Here is a 20,374-nt window from a genome sequence, read left to right on the forward strand (position 1 = left end):
TTTTAAAAATAAAACTTTTCGAAAAAAGTTAAATATTCATTAATAAATAGAATTCTGATAAAAAACTTGGTAATTTATTCATGTAATCTTATCCAAACCATTCCACAACATTGCAATCAACTTTCAGTAGAATTAAAAACAAATGTCTATACGTTAAGGTATTCGTGCATGTTCAGAAATTCAATAATGAATGTCAGACTTCAACAAAAGTTTATGTTATTTAAGTTATTAGGGTTAATCCCAAATAAAACGTTTTATAGGCAACGATGATGACGAACTGCAAAAAAATGTCTTGTAAACGGATTTAAAGTTAGCTGTATTCACTCATTAACTTGTCACATTACTCCAAGGATTATTTTATTTCTTTTGGTACCAACAAATACAAGTTTTTCGTCTCTCTTTCTGTCTCTCTCTGTAGCTTCACAACTCTTCATGTGTAGTCGCTGCCCATACGACTTGCTCCCGATACTTTGCTCAAACATATCTTTTAGACAGCTGGGTCTCTCCATGGCACGCAAATTTTTTCTTCTTCTTCCTCTTTATAAGCAATTCTGCTTGTTCTTTGGCGGATTAATACCTCCATGGAAGGTTGTCACTACATCTTTTGCGCGATCGTCCGATACTTCTTCTGCCGATTCTCCTCCATTCTGCTTATGTGGTTATTCCATTCTTTTTGTCTATTTTGTGTCCATTCAGTTATACACTGTACGTTATATTTTCTTCTAATGTCTTCACTTCTCTTTCGATCTCTCAGCGTATTTCCTGTAATTTTTCTTAGTATTCTCATCCCTGCCATTCCCAGTAGCCTTTGCGTTGTGGCTGTGTCGGGTCTTGTTTCTGAGGCATATATCATTATTGGTCTTACACTGGTTTTATAAATTCTTGACTTCATCTTAGTGTTAATGTGTCTGTTTTGCTTCTTCTTCTTCTGGTTCCTATCCGTTTCGGATGTTGGAAATCATATTGGCAATCATGACCTTGCTCGCTGCGGCTCGAAACAGCTCCGTTGAGGTTTTCTTATACCATGTTCTTAAATTCCGCAGCCATGATATTCTCCTTCTACCGGGTCCCCGCTTACCTTTGACTTTACCTTGCAATATAGACTGCAGCAGGGAGTAACGGTGCTGATTTCTCATAACGTGTCCCAGATATTGCAATTTTATGCGTTTGATCGTAAACACAATCTCTGGTTCCTTCTTCATATTTTCTAGAACTTCCTTGTTCGTGATCCTTGCTGTCCATGATATTCTCAGCATTCTTCTATAAAACCACATCTCAAATCTGTTTTGCTATATAGTGTTATTAAGGCAGCCTACCAGTCTATTCGCTTTTTGTGCTTGATCTCTCACTTCTTTGTCCAAGTCTACATAGCTGGACAGTATAATTCCCAGGTATTTTATTTCCATTACCTGTTCAATACTGATGCCATCAATTTCTATTTTATATCTTGTTGGTTCTTTGCTGACTACTATTGTTTTAGTTTTCTGAGATGAGATTGTCATGTTAAATTCTTTTGCTCTTATGTTAAATCTGTGGACCAGTCTTTGCAGACTATCTTCATCTTGGGTTATAAATATTGCGTCGTCTGCATAACAGAGTATTTTTATTTCTTTGTTTTCCATTCTGTATCCTCTTCATTTGCTAACGCTTTTGATGATTTCATTCATGATCAAATTGAAGAGCATGAGGCTCAATGACTCCCCTTGTCTTAGTCCGCTGCCTATTCCTATAGGTTCTGTAAGTTGTCTATCTATTCTGACTTCCATTGTGTTGTTTTGGTAGATGTTTTCGATAGTTTTTATAATATTTAGAGGAACTTTATACAGAAGATCGATTACATCTCTGAGTCTTACTCTATCAAACGCTTTCTTTAGGTCAATCAAACACAGAAATGCTGGTCTATTATACTCTAATGATTTCTCAGTAATTTGCTTTATAAAGAATATTACATCTGTACACGATCTTTCACTACGAAAACCCTGTTGTTCATCTGCTAAATAATCCTCTGATTTATTAGCTCTTGTAAAATTTTAGTTGTAGGTTTTAGCATAGTATTTAACAAGTTTACCTCTGTAGTTTTCTAGCTGTTTTTTATTTCCTTTTTTGAATTGTAGAATTAGTTCGCTCGTTCTCCATTCTTCCGGTATTTTATTGTCTTCTATAATTTTATTAATTAATGTTGTTAATTGTTCTGTCATTGCTGCTCCACAAGTAAGTAATTCGTTTGGTATTCTGCCTTTACCTGCTGCTTTTCTGTTCTTCGGGTTATCAAGTATTTTTCGTACTTCCTGTACATTTATATTAAGTTCTTCATTTGTGATAATTTCTGGTGTTTTCGGTTCTAGCGTCGTTTGTTCTTCCTCTGCATAAAGCTATTTTAGATAGTCAATCCACGTATCCTTTTCTATGTGTTTTGGTTCTATTAGTTCCTTTACCTCCGTTCTTTGACCTCTTATGAAGCCTCCATATTTACTTTTGCAGACCGTAAAAATCATGTTCCATTTCTTTCGAAAAGCGTTCCCAGTGATCATTTTTTATTTTTCTTACAAATGCATGTGTTTCGTTTCTAATTGTCTTGTAATTATGGTATGCCTCTTGTGTTTTGGTTGACATGTATTTCACGTAAGCTTTTCTCTTTCCTTTACATTTCACTTCTGAACAAAACCATGGATCTTCGCCTTAGTAACGATTTATTTTTATTTATATTTCTTGCACCAAAAACTTCCTTGGCCGAGGCTACGATATTAAACTTAATTTTTGCCCAGCTTTCTTCGACTCCATCACTTTCTGTGATATATTTAGTATCACAGTATATAGATAATATTAGATATATATTTCTGTGTTCCTGCTTTTTTCGGTTATTGTTTTTTGGAATAAGTATCTTGTGGAATCATCCTGTTAGCTTTCGACTTTTTTCTTTGTGGTGTATTCTGGTATTTTGTTATCACATATATGTATTTTCATTCGGATTTTGCACAATATCAATTTATGATCGCTTCCTATTTTTGCAGATGTTCCCTTGCATTCAAGATTTGAGAGGGCTGTAACTCTATTCGACAGAATATAGTCTATCATAGATCTTTGACCTCTACTGTTTTCAAAAGTGTATTTGTATTGTTCTTTGTGCGGGAAAAATGTTTTATTAATATGTATGTTGTTTATGCTGCAGAGATCCGTCAGAAGGCCTCCGTTTTCATTTCTGATATTTTCGTTGTATTGCTGTTTTATTCCTGGAACTATATCATTGCCAACAAGTACGTTAAAATCACCCATAATGATTATATAGTCCGTCTAGAAAGCATCCGGAAAAAAGAAAGCAGAATTATAATTTTACGGTATTTATTTCTATCACTTGAAATATAAAATTTCAAAAAATAATTCATCTCATTTACTTATACAATCTCCATTTAAATCTAAACACTTAACTAAACGTCCAGGTACACCCGAAAGTAGGCCAAAGCCATAATTTTCGGTAATGGTGTAAAACTGACCGAATCAAACCAGTTTTATCTCGCGGCGCTGCTCTTTCCACTTCAGTCTCCATATGTTTTCCATGCGGCTAAGATCTGGAGATGCTACTGGCCGCGGAATTGTTGCTTCGTGTTCTTGCATCCAAGCTTGAGTATATATTATCTTACTGAAAACGCCACCCCTACGGATCAAAAACATGAGCCGTTTCAAGAAGAAAACCATTTGAGATGTCACAATATTTCGCACTACATTACATACACAACAGTACCATTAACTATACAGAGAGATGTAGCACCACGCTGAGATATTGCTCCCCAATGGGAAATTTGAACGCTAACATTTTTTCTTGATAGGACTTTTACATGATTTGCACTAACCTCGAAACAACTTTCATCAGATATAAAGACATTATTAAAATTATCTTCTCGAAAACGCTGACAAAACTCTATTCTTCGTTGCCTTTGCAGAGGTGTCATTGTAGGGATTTTTTTTAGATTCCTTGATATATAGCCTTGCTTTTTCAGTAACATGCAGACAGTTTTTGGGCACACTTTTATTCTTCGTTGATTTCCAAATCTGTTCACTAATTTTCGAAACACTAGGCGCGGATTTTGTCGTCCTAAAGCCTCTAAAGCATTTAAATTGTTTCCGCGAATCTTCGGGTCTACCAGAAACTGGTCTATGTCTCATATCTATGCCATTTTTATCCTCTTTATTGTCTCATATTCTGCACTTTTTCGAGTTCAGTCAATTGCACTAATTTTTTAACGTTTCGGACACCCTTTCTATACAAATATTCCACCACTTTTCTTTTTTCTACTTGCGACATTATTTCACAAATCTTAAGTCTGTTTACAAACAACAATATTTGACAGATGGTGTTGTCATGCGATTTTGTCCATAACCTACTATTGGCACAACCTAACAGATGCATTTCCTTCGTCTTAAAATGTTACCAAAAGGAAATCTATTAAAATTAGGAAAAATATAAAATTCCGGATACTTTCTAGACGGACTATATATTCATCATTTGGGCTCTCGTTCATGACAGTCTGAAGGTGTTCGTAGAAGTTTTTCCTTCTGGTGGTATCTCTGCTGTTCTTGGGTGCATAGATTGCTATCACATTTAGAAGTTTGACATCCAGTTTAACTTTTACAGTTACATACTATTCTTTCAGAGTTATTTTTACATTCTTGTACTTGGTGTAAACATTTTCTGTGTACTAATAGGGCTACTCCTTCTTTGGCTTTGGTTTCTTTCACAACACCACTGTAAATCATCAGATAGTCATCTAGCATAATTTGTCCCTCTCCTTTTTTCTTCTTCGTTTTAGATAAATTCGTTTTCCTCTTTCTCGCGTTAGTCGGCGTAATGAAATCATTCCTGAGGCATAATCCTGTTTCTATGAGCTGTATGGTTTTAAAGACTATCAATAGGGTGTAGACTCCCTCCTCCTTTATCCGGGTTTGGGACCGGCAACAGTTCTGTCAAGCTACTTGATCCACCCAACAAAACTGCAGACGGAGTTTAGGATTAAGTTATTAGGGTTAATCTCAAATAAAACGTTTTATAGGTAACGATGATGACGAAATACACAAAAAATGTCTTGTTAACAGATTTAAAGTTAGCTTTATACAATCATCAACTTATAACATTACTTCAAGGATTATTTTAGTTCTCTTGGTACCAACAAATAGACTTTAATTAATAAAAGTTTTTGTCTCTCGTTCTTTCTCTTTCTATGTAGCTTCACAACTCTTTGTGGGTCGTCGCTATCCGTACCACTTGCCTCCGTATACTTCGCCCAAACATATCTTTTAGACAGTTGTGTACTAACATGGCATGCAAATCTTTTATATTGTTTAAAAATTTGAGTCTAGGTCTGTCTATGGGGTGTCCTGCCGATCGAATGTTCCTTCCAATATATTTGATGATCCTTTCTTTATTGGCTCTATGCACATGTCCTACCCACTTTAGTCTTTAAGTTTTTATCTCGTTGATGATGTTTGGTTGGTAATACAAGGTTTCCAGTTCTTCATTTATTCTAATTTGATAGTATGCTGTTATCCTATGAACTGTCGGGCCATACATTTTTCTCAGTATTTTGCATTCAAAACGCTTTAACAATAGTTCAGTTTGGTTTTGTCATGGTTTAGGTTTCTGAGCCGAATGTTCTCTTCTTCTTGTAGTGTCTATCTGTTTCGGATGTTGGCAATCTGTATTTTGCAAACTGCTACTCTATAAATATTTGTGGTTGTTGTGTTGAACCACTTACGTAGATTTTTCAACCAGGAAATTCTTTGCCTTCGTTGTCCTCGTTTTTCTTTTACTTTTTCTTGTAGCATTAATTGCAGCAACCCATATCTTTCGCTGTTCCTCATGATGTGACCCAGGTATTCGATTTTGGCTATTTTTATTGTGGTTATCAACTATTTTCCCTTTTGCACTCTTAATAAATACTTGTGAACGGTAAAGTCATCAATAATTTGTGATATGCGGACGATACAGTACTCCTAGCTTCTAGTCAAGAAGATCTGCAAACACTACTTGATATTGTCGTTGAGATCTGAACATACGGAAAACTAAAGTACTCTTAATAAGTAAACAACAGCATATAAAACCGTCTATATATATATATATATATATATATATATATATATATATATATATATATATATATATATATATATACATATATATATATATATATATATATATATATATATATATATATTGTTATGATATGTAAAATCGAGAAAAATATTGGTTTGTTTAAAAATATTTCAAAGTTCAAAAACATTAAAATAATTCAGATAAGTAGGATAATATCCAACAAACATTTCGGAGAAGGAAAGTTATTAAATTCTTGGATTTCCTGTACTAAACAAAATGTAAGCTTTGCATAAATTATTTCTTTGTTATACTTGAATGACCCGCATAATTTTAAGTGAAATCCAAAAGACAATTGAAATACATTAATGCAGTGATTAAAGACAATAGAAGGGATTATAGAAAGAGGTTTTTGTTAGTTTTTAAGAATTATAGAAAAATATTATTTGTAAATAAGTTTTAGGAAATTTATAATTATAGGTAAAAATTTGTTTGTTATCGAAATGAAAAAATGGGGGAATTGTGACGAGTTTTGATTGGCGGAGATTGAAAAAGGTGGGATAAGTATGTAGGAAAAAGTTTAGCGAGATTGAGGAGGGAGAAGAGAGGGGCAGTTGATTTTCCAAGTCTAGAGAGGAACGGTGTTTGTTCTCTGGTGTGGTTCCCAAGAAGTAGCAAGCAGTAGTGTTGAATGTTAGTGAGTTTTTGTGGAGTTAGTGTATCTGACAGAAGCTGAAGCAGCAAAATATTGTAAGTCATATTTTCCTACTTATATTCCAAGAGTCACTGTTCAGGCCAACGAGAGATTCAGTTTATCGTAAAGAGAAGATATTCCAAGAGTCATTTTTCACTCGGGCCAACGAGAGATTCAGTTTATCGAGAGGAGAAAGGCTATCATAATTTGAATGATTGTTGTTTTTAAAGGAGATCATTAAGGACGATATACTTGCAACAATCTGTTGTAAGATTGCTGATTACATAGGGAGCGGTTGAGAGGAGATAATACAGTCTAAAAGGAACAAGGATTTGGACCACTCATCATCAGAGAGAGATATTTTTGTTTTCTGCAGTTTTTTTTTCTTTTATTGATAACACAATTTTTACACGTAATTTAGAAAGGATATAAATATTTTGATTAGGAGAGTTAGAATAGTTTGGGATTTTGAGTTTTCAATTAATATTGTTTGTACCATTAATTTTGATTGTTCATGTACGGAGAACAAAATTTTGAGAATCCTTATATGAGATTTGTTTATTGAAAACTTTTGAGTGTGAATTATTTCATTATTTTTATTTCAATATATAGTGTTAGATCATATGTGTTTTTTATTATTCCGGTATTCTCTGGACCTTACCTTTTACATGTAATAGCATAGATATTGAAGCACGAATTTAACCCTGAGATAAAAGAATTAAAAATTGTGATAGAGTCATAATCATATCATCTAGATAATTTTAATTAATCAAAAAAAAATTAATTAGCTAATTATTGCTTGGCGCACCAAGACTTTAAATATCACAATAATATATATATATATATATATATATATATATATATATATATATATATATATATATATATATATATATATATATATATATAATACCAAACTTAAGCAAGTTGATAAAATCGTTTACCTTGGACAGCAATTAAATTGTAACGCAGAAAGTCACGGCGAAATTAGATCTAGGATAGAGCAGGCTAGAGCGACTTTTAGAAGGATGTCCAAGATGTTATGTAACAGAGACCTAAAATTGGCACTGAGGATCCTCCTACTTCGCTGCTACGTGTTCTCGGTCTTACTTTATTGTGTCGAGTCCTGGACTGTGAATAAAATCGATCTAAATCGCTTTGAGGCTTTCGAAATGTGGTGCTATAGAAGAATTTTAAAAGTTTCCTGGGTGGAGAAGATTCGAAACTCCACAATAGTAGAACGTCTCAGCAAGACTACTTTGACTACTGACATCATAAAAAGCATCAAGCAGAGAAAGCTGGAATATCATGCAAGGAGAAATAGCAGGCAAACGCAGTCCAGGACGAAGAAGAACCTCATAGTTAAAGAACTTGCGAGATTGGTATGGTGTTGATACAAGGATGCTATTTAGGGTGGCAGTGAATAAAATTAAGATAGCTATGATGGTAACCAACGTTCTGAAAGGACAGGGTACATGAAGAAGAAGATTCTTAATAAAACGTGCTGGTTAGTAACGTGGTCGGTATTGGATATCTTCAGGATTCGACAACAAAGCTACATTTCAAGAGCCTTAATTGTCTTGCAGGTAGCATCTGTGAGAGTCCACGACTTTTGTACAAATCTGTACAACAGTACAGAAAAGATATAACATCTTAGTAACCTAATTTTTATGGGTACTGATAAATCATGACATTTGAATAGCTTAGCAATTTTTTGAAATGCAGATCTGGCTTTCCCTATCCTTTTTCTTCTTAGAGATTAACATACATTTTATTTTCTTACTATTTAGTAAAAGTTCATATCTCTGACACACTTCTGTGTTCTATTTATTTACTCCTGGAAGGCTTCGTAACTGTCAGCGAATACCACCGTGTTATCTGCGTATCAGATGTTATTACTACATTCATCCCCTACTGCTTCTTAAAAGATTTTTAAGAGATTTTAACGAGATCCTACAGCATACACAAGGAATAATACGAGGAAAATAACAATACCATACATAAAAGATTATCAGAAAAACTTAAAAGGATAGAAAATAAATTTAACATTTCAACAACATTCAAAACAACAAACACATTGAGATCTATTTTGTCTAAAACCAAACCTAACAAAGAACAAGAAAGGACAAATAATTGCATTTATAAAATACCTTGTGAATTCGATCAGTTTTATTTAGGTGAAACATCAAGGCCATTGAATGTTAGAAGAGAATTTGATAGACCTCAAATAGGGAAACACGCATGGGATAATGAATATAAGGTTTAATGGAATGATTCAAATATAGTCCTAAAAGAAACGGATGGTAAAAAGAGAAAAATCAAAGAAGCGGCCCTAAATATGCTAAATGAGACCAATTGTGTCGCAAATTCCTCGGCAGAATGTAGTAGGATCTGGTTACCCATATTAAAAGGAAAATACTAGTATTAGTAAGTCAGTAACATATGGAGGATACATCTTTTATGTTTTTTAAATAACAAACATATAAAATCAGAATTTGATGTTTATTGAAAGTAAACTAAATGCGCGACCAACTACTTACCATGTCGGGATAGTATTATGAGGTGTTTTTTTTTGGACGAATTACATGCTATGATTTTTTCTGACGGATATTCTCAAGTTAATGTTGATTTCATGTAATCGAATGAACTATACAAGTAAAGTCGTCCCAGGAACGCAACTCAACAATATCGGCAATATCATTTTAAAGTCGTCTACTTTAAAATGTATAATGTATGTCTGAATTATCAATATAAATGAGTCAGATAAAATTAAATTATTAGAAGAATTTTTCACCAAGTAACAAAAAAACAAAATTTGTTTAATTTACTAATGTTTGTATTTTGAGAACGATTTCTGAAGTGGAAATTGAAATGTCAATAAACTTACTTTAACCTTTAATTGTTGCTTATTCCCATTTAAATAGTACATAGTTACTTTAAAATGACACAAGAAAATAGCTTCAGAACAATATTAAAAGATTTTCTCAGAGTATATGTTGAACAGCAGGGGTGATAGTATATATCCCTCTCGGACCCCACGTTTGATCAGATTCTCCTACCTCTATACGGATAGACAATGTTTGATTCCAGTAAAGATTGCTACTAATTCTTAGATTACAGATGTTTATTCCATTATTTGTTAATATCTCCATCAGGTTGAGGTGCTTTACTCGAACGTTTTGTGGTAATCAATGAAGCATGCTTAAATATCGCAATTTACATCTCTACATCGTTGAAATAGCACTTGTATGCTAAAGAGAGCCTCTCTCGTACCCACTGCGTTCCGAAAACCAAACTGTGTTCGGCTGATTTTTTCTTCTCACAGTCTATATATCCAACGCATAGCCGTATGTTACGACTGGTCTAATCACTGTTCTGTATATTTTAATCTCCAATGATCTTGACCGTATTCGATATATCTTGTAATGTTTAGAAGCCTCTGTTACCTTCCTGTGTTCTTGCCCGTATTTCGCTGTTCATGTCATTGTCTTAAGTTATTGTGGCAGCTAGATACTAAAATTCTTTGACAGCTTCGAAATTATATGTGTTCATAGATATTCTTCTTCGTGTGCCATATCAGAATTATCCGATATTGGCGATCACCATTGCGAAGGCTTCTCGATCTTCTGCAATATGGAATAATTGTCCTGCATTTAATATCTGTGTCCATTCACGAATGTTTTTTAACCAAGAAACTTGTTTTCTTCCTACACCTCTACGACCCTCTATTTTGCCTTTAAAGATCAGTTGTAATATTTTATATCGACTTCCCCTTACTATATGTCCCAGATACAACATTTTTCGATATTTAACAGTCTTTAGCAGTTCTCTATTTTTGTTGACGCTCCTTAGTACTTCTTTATTAGTTTTCCTTGCTGTCCAAGGTATCTTTAGCATTCGTTAATGAATCCACAATTTCCAATGCTTCAATTTTGTTCATGATCGATACCTTTATAGATATATGTTGCCCTATTCGATCTGGTTTTTCTCTGTTCATATTTAGTTCTCCCTTTATTCCTTTTTCTTCCTGTGGACATTTTCTGTGTATTGAAGGTGTAACTTTCCACAATGTTAATGTCGTTTGAAGTTTTTGGTCAGAAAACACTTCCGGTTGTATGTTAAGTCCTTAAATGGCCATATCTAACACTGTGATAGCCCTTCGCTTTGTTGTAAGCCAGTGATAATAAAAAATGTGTCCATGGTATGTTTTCTTATTCTGACATTAGCTATTGAATTTTCGTTACATAATTTTGTCAATCTTATTGGGTATCCTTATATTTTCTATAGCCTTCCACAAACTATCCCTTACGAAAATATCATATACCTGTCGAAATCTGTAAACAACTGGTGTATCTCTTTAATCAATTCCAACAAATTATTGTCCAACAGTTGCCGGATAGTATGTGAATTATTGTTGATCTTTCCGATCGAAAGCCGCCGTGGTAGTCCCCGAGGTTCTATTCTGCATATGGAGTTATTCTACTTTTTAATATAGTTGATAGTACCTTGCATTTTACAGCAGAGTACTTACCTTTAGCAGAGTCATACCTCTATAGTTATTACACACTGATCTGTCAGCCTTTTTATGGATTATGATAATTGTACCTTCTTACATTCCTTCTTACCGTTCCTACGGTCCTTCTCCATTCTCTATCATTTTCCTTTATTGACGCTCTTTATGACTTCATTTAAGATTAGATTGAATACTATCATCATTATCAACCTGTATGTGTCCACTGCTGCACATAAGTCTCCCTCAGCTCTTATCATCTGTCTCTGTCTTGTGCGGCTTGCATCCAGCTATTGCTAATAGGCTTAAGGTGGTTAGTCCATCCAGTAAGTGTGCGTTCTGTGCTCCGTATTGCTTCTTGTCTTGGTCTCCACTCTAAAATACGTTTTATCCATCGGTTGTCTGATAATCTGTTGTTTTTGTTCTACGACGTATTTCTTCATTTGGGATTCGGTCTCTCAGAGATACACTCAACATCTGGCGCTCCATAGCCCTCTGAGTCACAAGAATCTTATTCACTACCTTTTTCATGAGTGTTAATATTTCAGCTCCATAAGTGAGTATTAAATACCATAAGGCTTAGTGAACCCCCTATAATATTTTATTGCCTGTATTTATAGGTTCCATAAGTTGGTGCACTTATTCTAACTTCCATTTTATTGTTTTAATAGACGTTTTCAATTGGTTTTATAATATTCAGCGAAATATTTTTAATAGACATGAGATATATTACATATTTGTCATAGTTTGTCAAATGCCTTTTTCAAGTAGACAAAACATAGGAATCGGTCATTTTAAAAACCACATATATCCAGTAGTAGTGCTTTTGAGAAAAACAAGGAAAACTGTTTTAACGCAATATATTGTTTGAGAGACCAATTATTGTGGCTTGGTACTAATATACATAATATATGCAATGCTTTCTATCATATGTTGCAGATTTTGACATAATACTTTTTTCATAAAACACCATTAAAGTCGATGGATATATGTGGTTTTTAAAATGACTGCTATTTTTCGAAAATTTACTACGTTTTCGCAATGTCAACTTAATAATATATTTTACATATTAAACTTTGAATAGAACAATAGAAAGAAATTGCTAAACAGTAATGTATACAAAAAATAATAATTTTACTAATAATCTTTGTACTCTACTGCTGTTGTAGGCCAGTCAAAAATTTCAGAATAAAACTCTTTACAGTCTTCTACTTCTACGTAAGGCTTAAACTTGTGTAAATTTATCATTTTCTTGTCTTAAATACAAATTTTTTAGTCAGGGTAAGCTTTCTCTACAGGAAAACCAGAAACAGGACCTGTTATTGAAAGTTTAAACGAATGTTGTGTAAAACCATCTATGAAGTCACGTGCCATCACATATCCTTTTGTTGTATTAGAGTAAGAAAAGTGATTGAACGATGCAATGGTGAATGCTTGCTTTTGATCTTTTGGTACATCTCTGCTAGAAGTTTACACGGATAAGCACGTTTTTTTATAATACTTAGGCCATCATCGTTTAAAATCCTTTATGAGGCTGTTATTTTCAATCAAAAATACGGTAAAATAATTTTTCTGACTCGATGACAATACCAGTTCCACATACTAAAATGGTGTATAAATTCGGTCAAATTTCTTTAATTTTCGCTTAATAACAGAAAAATCGCGGTCACATGGCATATATGAATATCCACGAACAGGAAAGTATTGATCCACGGTGTGAAATATACCAAGTTGAACAAAAGCAGAACACATTCTTACCGTAGTGTGGTTTTTGTTTTGTCCCGGACATCCATCCATGAAAATATGAAGATGTTTTACCTCTGCAGATAGAATTTTCTGTTTCATAATGAAATCAACAATAAAAGAACAAACCTCATTAGGACATTTCCTTCCTACCCCTTCATGATATAGGTACAAGAAAGATTTTCCAGTTTTCATATCATGTATATTAAATACGTTGATAGTTAATTGTTGCAGGTAAAAAGTTTCCTGTACTGGAATGTACGGGAGCATCAGATTTTGCATAATATATAATCTACACAAATACCTCCAACAGAACGATCATTTTGACATAGTTCTGTGATTTCTTTCATTTTATTATAAAAATTTTTTGCTCTACGCAAATGGACATTTTTTTCTGCTAGAGCTACACGTTTTGCAGTATCATTGAGGGTTTTTGATTTGAGTTTTAAATCTAACTCTTCACATTTATCCACTTGTGGCCTGCCAAATGAAAAATTATAATTCTGCTTGAACACTTTTAAGTAAAATTTATATTTAACTGTCAAGTCAAGATGTAGCGCCACAAACATTTCATGCATGATTTTCACATTTAATTTTTCATTTAAATATTCATATTCTCCACTGGTATAATGCCCTTTTTTTCTGGGAAAAGACTCAATGTGTTCTCGAATTTTTATAATAGTAGAAACAAGCTTAGCAATAGCGTTCCTTTGCCACGTAAATCTATTGGCGATTTACCAATAACTAATAAGTTACAAATACGACGTACTCTGTTGTCTGTTATCCCGTGCAATTTGACAAAAGCTTCTTTACACACATATTTTCTGCCAGAAGAAAACAATATTGAATATGTATATGAGGAGCAGTGGGGTTTTCTTTTTACATTTTCTCCATGTACTGGACGTCCCGAACAACAGTTTTAGGTGAAATAAGATTTTGTAAATACGTATCTTGTTCATCTTTTGTGGTAAATCCTCTAAATTTTGCATACACTTCTAACTTTATTTCATCTGAGAGTTGAGCAATACACTTCTTCCTGCATCTAAAAGTAACATTTTATAATCGACTGTTTGAGGTTATGAAATAAGAAATACTTACTTGTAACTTTTGCCTTGTTCAATTTTGGGAACCCTATTTCCTTTATATTTTATATACTCTATACCTTGCACCTGAGCTTTTTTAACTATTTCACACCCTTTTTACGTCGTTATTTTGATTCACGTACGTCCGTATCCATTTTCACAGAATTATTGTTGCTTTTAAATAGTAATGTCAACATTACGATGAGCGCGCTTCCTAACGGGTCATTTAAAAAAGAACATATATCCCGGATAATATATGTGGTTTTCAAATGAACTGAATATTTTTGGAATGCTTACATCACTAACTAAGGATGGGATTAGTGTGATTTGTTCACAAAATGATAGAGGCTGGTACAAACTACCTGATAAGGTTGAAAAGTTATTTTTGATAAAATGTGTATATATGTGGTTTTTAAAATGACCAATTCATAGGAACTCGGGTCTATTGTTTTGATACCAGTTTTGTTACTGATAGCAGTATTACCTGGAAAAACTCTAATATTTATGCAATTATAACTTCTAATCTACTTAAAATAAAAACCTAGTCCGACTCTAATTTACTCTTTTAACGTGGATAAGACAGTAGCATTATCCTCTAAAGGAGCTCTTTAACCCTTGCTTTTTAATAACAGCCAGTATAATTGATTCTGTAAAATTTCTTGGTCTTTTTATAGACAGCAACCTTAAATGGTCTCTTAATACAGTGGCGCACCCAGAATTTGTCTGAGGGTGGGGTTTTAAAATTTTTTTATGCTACCTCCATTTTGAGTTCCCAAAATTTGGGTTTTAATTTAATTTAAAGTGCTAAAGCTAGCAGTGACAAAGATTCAGGTATCTATTATCCTGCTTACAAACCACCCTCTCTTACTTGTGCGCAGTTGACTGTCGCACGTACCGTACTCCGAAAGTGGGGTGGCCGCTGTAAGGCTAACGAGATTTTTGGAACACTCCCTTCTCTTATCTATTGTTCTGAAGCTATTTTCTTATGACATTTTAAAGTAATTACTATTTTAATGGGAATAAGCCACAATTTAAGGTTAAAATAAGTTAATTGACGTTTGACATTAATCCAACTTGTAAATACAACAGCACGCTCCTCCTCCAAACCTCTCGATTCCATCGCTCTTATAATTCCTTCATTCCATGAGCGTCGAGGTCTACCTCTTTTTTTTCTTCCAGGGGGCTTCCATTTTTTTTTGTTTGCTTGAAGTTTTTGGTGCCAACGTTCGTCAGGCATTCTCAATAGGTGTCCAAACCATTTTGAACCTCTTCTATCTATTCTGTCAATGACCGATTCTGTAGCATTTATGTTATTTCTTATAGATTCGTGTTGGTCTTCCTTTCCTGCCTTGATGTTCTAGCACTTCTTCTCAAATAATCCATTTCAACTGCCAACAATCTTCTCTTCAGGTCTGCATTAATTGTCCATTTTGTTCCTTTGGGAAATGTTGCGATCCCACCATAAAGAGTTCAGACATCCTACAATTTTTACGTCCCTGATTAATTCGGTGTTTAAGTTCGGTTTCTCCCAAGCTGTTCTTAGCAATGAGTGTACCTAAATATTTAAATTTTTCCACATGTTTGATTTCCACGTTCTGCGTCTATCAACACTATAAACCTTGCATCTGAATTGATAACTAAATATTCTGTTTTCTTCATGCTGACTTGTAACCCCTATTTTACATATTCTCTGTATAGATGCTTTATCATTAATTCTAGATCATAGGAATCTTGAGCTAGGACGACTTGGTCATCGGCAAAATTCAGGGAGGACAGTACGTCATTTCTTATGAGGATTCCCATTCCCTGGCAGTGGTTTTTCCAATTTTGGAGGGCGGCCTCAATATATGAATTAAACAGTAAGGGTGACATACTGCATCCTTGTTTTAATCCTTTAGGTACTTTTATTGGCTCTGATAGTCTCTTTCCGATTTTTAGGTAAATAGTGTTATCCCTGTATGCTTCTTTGATTATTCCTGTTATCAGTGTAAGATCAAAGATCAAAGATTTAAACGTCAATAAACTTATTTTAACCTTCAATTGCAGCTTATTCCCATTAAAATAGTAATTAGTTCTTATCTCTGTCGTTGGCTTGGTTGGTGTTTCTCTTCTTCTTCTTTCTTTTTAATGACTGATCGGATGTAATTGTGAACACTATTCCATCCCTCCATACTTCCCGTCATCTTCACGGTCATCTCTCTTACAGTGACAGGTTCACACCTATTTCTTTATACATTCTGTTTCTCTTCACTGTACATCTATTATACTCCAGCATTGTGTGAGTAAAAATGTCGGAAAATGCGCAGTATAGACATTTATCTATATCTGTCTTTCTGAACCTATGAAGATACGCCCTAAAAAAGATAATCTACCCAGTCCCTTAGACTCAGGATCAGCATCTTGGTCCACTGGGTAACATCTTCCTTGTTATTTCATTCTTCTTGTCATCTTTCCATTGATCTTTCCCTTTCTTCTTTTTTTTATAGCTGTTGTCAAATGCTCTCTTCTCTCATAGAGATGTCTCTTTTCTAGTACTAACACATGCAGAGGAACATAACCCGTGATAGTCCACAAGGCCGCCGCAGATACAGTCCTGTAGGCGCATGCTACTCGAAACAAAATCGTTCAGTCTACTTTTGTCATAAGCCTAATATTAGGTATCTATATCTAAATATAGTGAAACATATTATTAATTATTGTGTATTTATACAATAATTATTGTGTTCTACATATTTAAAGTGGTAATTTAATTATTCAAATAGCGTTTTGGATTTTTTGTATTGTGTGTAAAAGACAAGTTACATTTTCCTACTACTCTTTATATATTCTTTACTTCATATGGCCTGGGGGGGGGGTTTAACCCCCAAAACCCCCCCTGGGTGCGCCACAGTCTTAATATCGATTTGTTAAGTAAGAAACTAGCCTCAGCCTGCTATGCAATAAGATCTGTTTCGAAGGAAATGAATTTAGCATCTTCCAAAATAACATACTTTTCTTTGTTCGAGTCTCATCGTCGATATGGCCTTTCTTTTTAGAACCCTAAAAAGAAAGCACAGCTACCTGTACGTTATTTTTAAATTACAATTTACAATTACAATTTAAATTACAAAAAAGACCAATACTGTATCTTCTTGGCCTTAGTAGAATAACACATTGGAAAAGCTACTTCAAAAATCACGGGATTTTAACTTCTCCCTCTTTATACAGGGATGAGTGCCTTAAGAACCGGCAAAATAACGCAAAAGATGGAAAACATAATACGTTGTAAAATAAAAAGAGATGAAAGTAGTAGAGGTGAGAAATTATCGATATAAACCTATAATTATTTACTTTACATTACATTAGAATTGTCGAAAATTTCCCACCTTTAGACGTTAGCTTATGAGCTGGTTGACTTCAGTCATAGTAATACGTACCACGCATCGAGCAAAAAGACAAAAGAGGGAATCTAATCGTTATGAAAAGGAGACCAAAATGAAGGAGACACTTCACAATAATCATACAGTGGTGTAGTGGTTCTAATTTATCTATTTATTTGTTATATTAGATAATATTAATATTACATAATATTAATACATAATACACTTAAAAAACTTTTTTTAAACTAGGACACAATAAAGTTTTAATTAAATAATAACAATAATAGTCTAAAATGTGAAGCAATTGTTAAAAAACTTCAATAGAAAATACAAATAATCTTTCATGTGGCAGTTGGGACAAACAATAACATCAGAAATAACATAACCCAACTAAATTTGATTTCTTAAACAAGGAAAGAGTCTCTCTTTTCGTTTAATGTGGTCTCTCAAGATGGCACTTCCTGTCTAACAATATTTTTGCCCCCACTACCGTTACATTCCCTCTTTTGTCTTTTTGCTCGATGGTACCACGTAATGTAAGTAAAAACAGTTTAAGTAGGAGTATTTTTTATCCAAAATTAAAGTATTGATCAATAATAAACTATGATTTGAGACGTCGCATACACTCTTCTCAATACAGAATTATCATAGCTTCTTATTCTGTATTCGTCAACAAAAAATGTAAATATTCGACGTCATACTTGTAATATTATGACTGACTCAACAAAATAGCTCATAAGCTAACGTCGAAAGGTGGGAATCTATCGATAGTCCTAATGTAATTTCATGTAAATTAGTGGTTTCTATCGATAATTTCCCACCTCTACTACTTTCATCTCTTTTTATTTCACAACGTGTTATATTTTCTATCTTTTGCGTTATTTTGCCGGTTCTTAAGACACTCATCACTGTATATTCTAGAAACTGTTTGCTTAATTCGTAAACACCTACATGTTTTTCAGAAATTTCTAGAAATTCAAGCTTTGATGTATATTTACCGATCCCATTCACTGAGTTAGTAAAGAAATCTATACCTATTATATTCAGCAAAAAAATTATACAACCATCTCCCTTTGCAACTTAAATCTACAACTTCTTTCCTTAAGTTCCGTAAATTGACAAAAGCCTATCTATCTGAAAGACCTTATTATTCAGTGGAAGAGTTTCTTAACTAATAATTAAGAAAGTACAGTACGTTTAGGTACAAGCAACAAAGTATTTTTATATATATATTTGTGTATCACATGCAGCAACTTAAACTTATTCGTAAACTATTTCTTAAGGTTTTATTATGCAATTTGCATTTTAGTGAAATTTTGCAATGGATTGTATATTTTATTTTATTATGTTTTATTCTGTGATATTGACGATTTATGAAATTTTAATTGTTCTTTTGTTGTATTTTTTTTTAACTTTTATAAGCTTTGTCCGTAAAATTGTACAATTTTCACTGACAATAAAGCATATTTCTATAGAATAAGTTGCAGTTTAAAAATTAGAATTTATATTTGGAATTTATTCTAATTAAAATTAGAACTTTTTGGAAACGCTTCTAAGTAAAAAATATTTATTAAGTTTTTGAACTAATATTGAATTAGAGAAATAAAAAAAAAATTTTGCACGGCCTTGACTTCTTATATTATGCTGATAAAAAGCATAATAAATTAAACATCCCAAAATGCTGATAAAAAGCTTTTAGTTTAAAAATAAAGTATGTTCATTGTTCATTATTATTTTTTGTTTTTCAGGTGAGTTTGAAGGAAATTGTGTGCAAAAGATAAGTAAGAAGTAAGTTTTTTGATAAAATTAATATATAATGTGTATGATTTTTAATAAATAACCAGCTTAAGTAATGGGACCGACCTGGAAAATATTTTTAATTACATAGAGGTGCTTGAGTAGAATAGATTATATCGGTAACAATTGAAGAGCTTCTTGCAAAATAGTGGTAAGCCACAAAATAATAAAACCGAGATATTGATGTTTAAAGTTTTAAAAAAATCTTTATTTATTTATTGCTTTAAATGTACAAACCTTAACGCTTGTTATTTAATTATGTTATTTATTAAATTCCATGTGCATTTATTATTTCACATAAAAAACACATATTTACATAAAAAAAGATGTTTATTCGAAAAAATTGTGGCTTAACATGTTCTTAAATTAAAAAAATCGTAACACAAAAAAATAAACTAAGTTGTTTCTACAATTTCCGCTTCTTCATTCACATAATCAGAAGCTTCATTTAACTGATTATAAAAAGTATGGTAGACTGGCGGAATATAAGGTAACAAGCTTTTTATATTTTCCAGTTTATTTTTCGCAATTTTCAGAGGCTCGTTATATTTCTTGAGAATGTTTGACAACTCTATTGTTACAGGTCTGCCTATCCTTAAGATATTAACTTCTTGATAGTCTCTATTGACAGTGTGTTTGACAAAAATTGACCCCACTTTTTCTGATTTAAATTGAAAGCTGTATATTTTTGCAAAATTTAAGCTCTTCTTATCCGGAAAACGTTCATTTTTATTAATATTATTGAGAAGAGGTTCAACACTGTAAAAATCATTTTGGGTCATCTGGGTAACAACAAAAGGATTCTTTTTATTTGCTTTCGTAATAATATCTACCCAACCTTCTAGCGAATAAATAATGGGTGCACGGTTTCTCTGACGCTTCTCAATTTGAGCAAAATCTCGGTCTGATGGCATAACATAATGACCACTAATCAGAAAGTGATGCGTTATTTGTTTAAATTTCTTTTCCCTGACTAACTGCAACCAAAAAGCAATTAACTGCCAATTCTTGTTCTGACCAGGGCAGTTATCGGTAAAAACGAGTTAGTCATAATCTGACTTGTTCTTCAAAAATTTCATCACAACAGAAATAACCTCATCTGCTCCG

The 20,374-nt window shown here is 33.1% G+C and overlaps 2 protein-coding genes across 3 annotated transcripts in view; one reads left to right on the forward strand and one right to left on the reverse strand.

Moving 5' to 3' along the window:
- The window catches only part of LOC140450060 (glucose dehydrogenase [FAD, quinone]-like), a 367,487-nt gene that overhangs the window by 277,128 nt on the left and 69,985 nt on the right, over positions 1-20,374 (reverse strand). The gene's annotated exons all lie outside the window — the stretch shown is intronic.
- The window catches only part of LOC140450061 (proton-coupled amino acid transporter-like protein pathetic), a 527,271-nt gene that overhangs the window by 152,301 nt on the left and 354,596 nt on the right, over positions 1-20,374 (forward strand). The gene's annotated exons all lie outside the window — the stretch shown is intronic.

Source organism: Diabrotica undecimpunctata, chromosome 9, assembly GCF_040954645.1.
Source record: "Diabrotica undecimpunctata isolate CICGRU chromosome 9, icDiaUnde3, whole genome shotgun sequence".
Taxonomy (NCBI): Eukaryota; Metazoa; Arthropoda; class Insecta; order Coleoptera; family Chrysomelidae; genus Diabrotica; species Diabrotica undecimpunctata.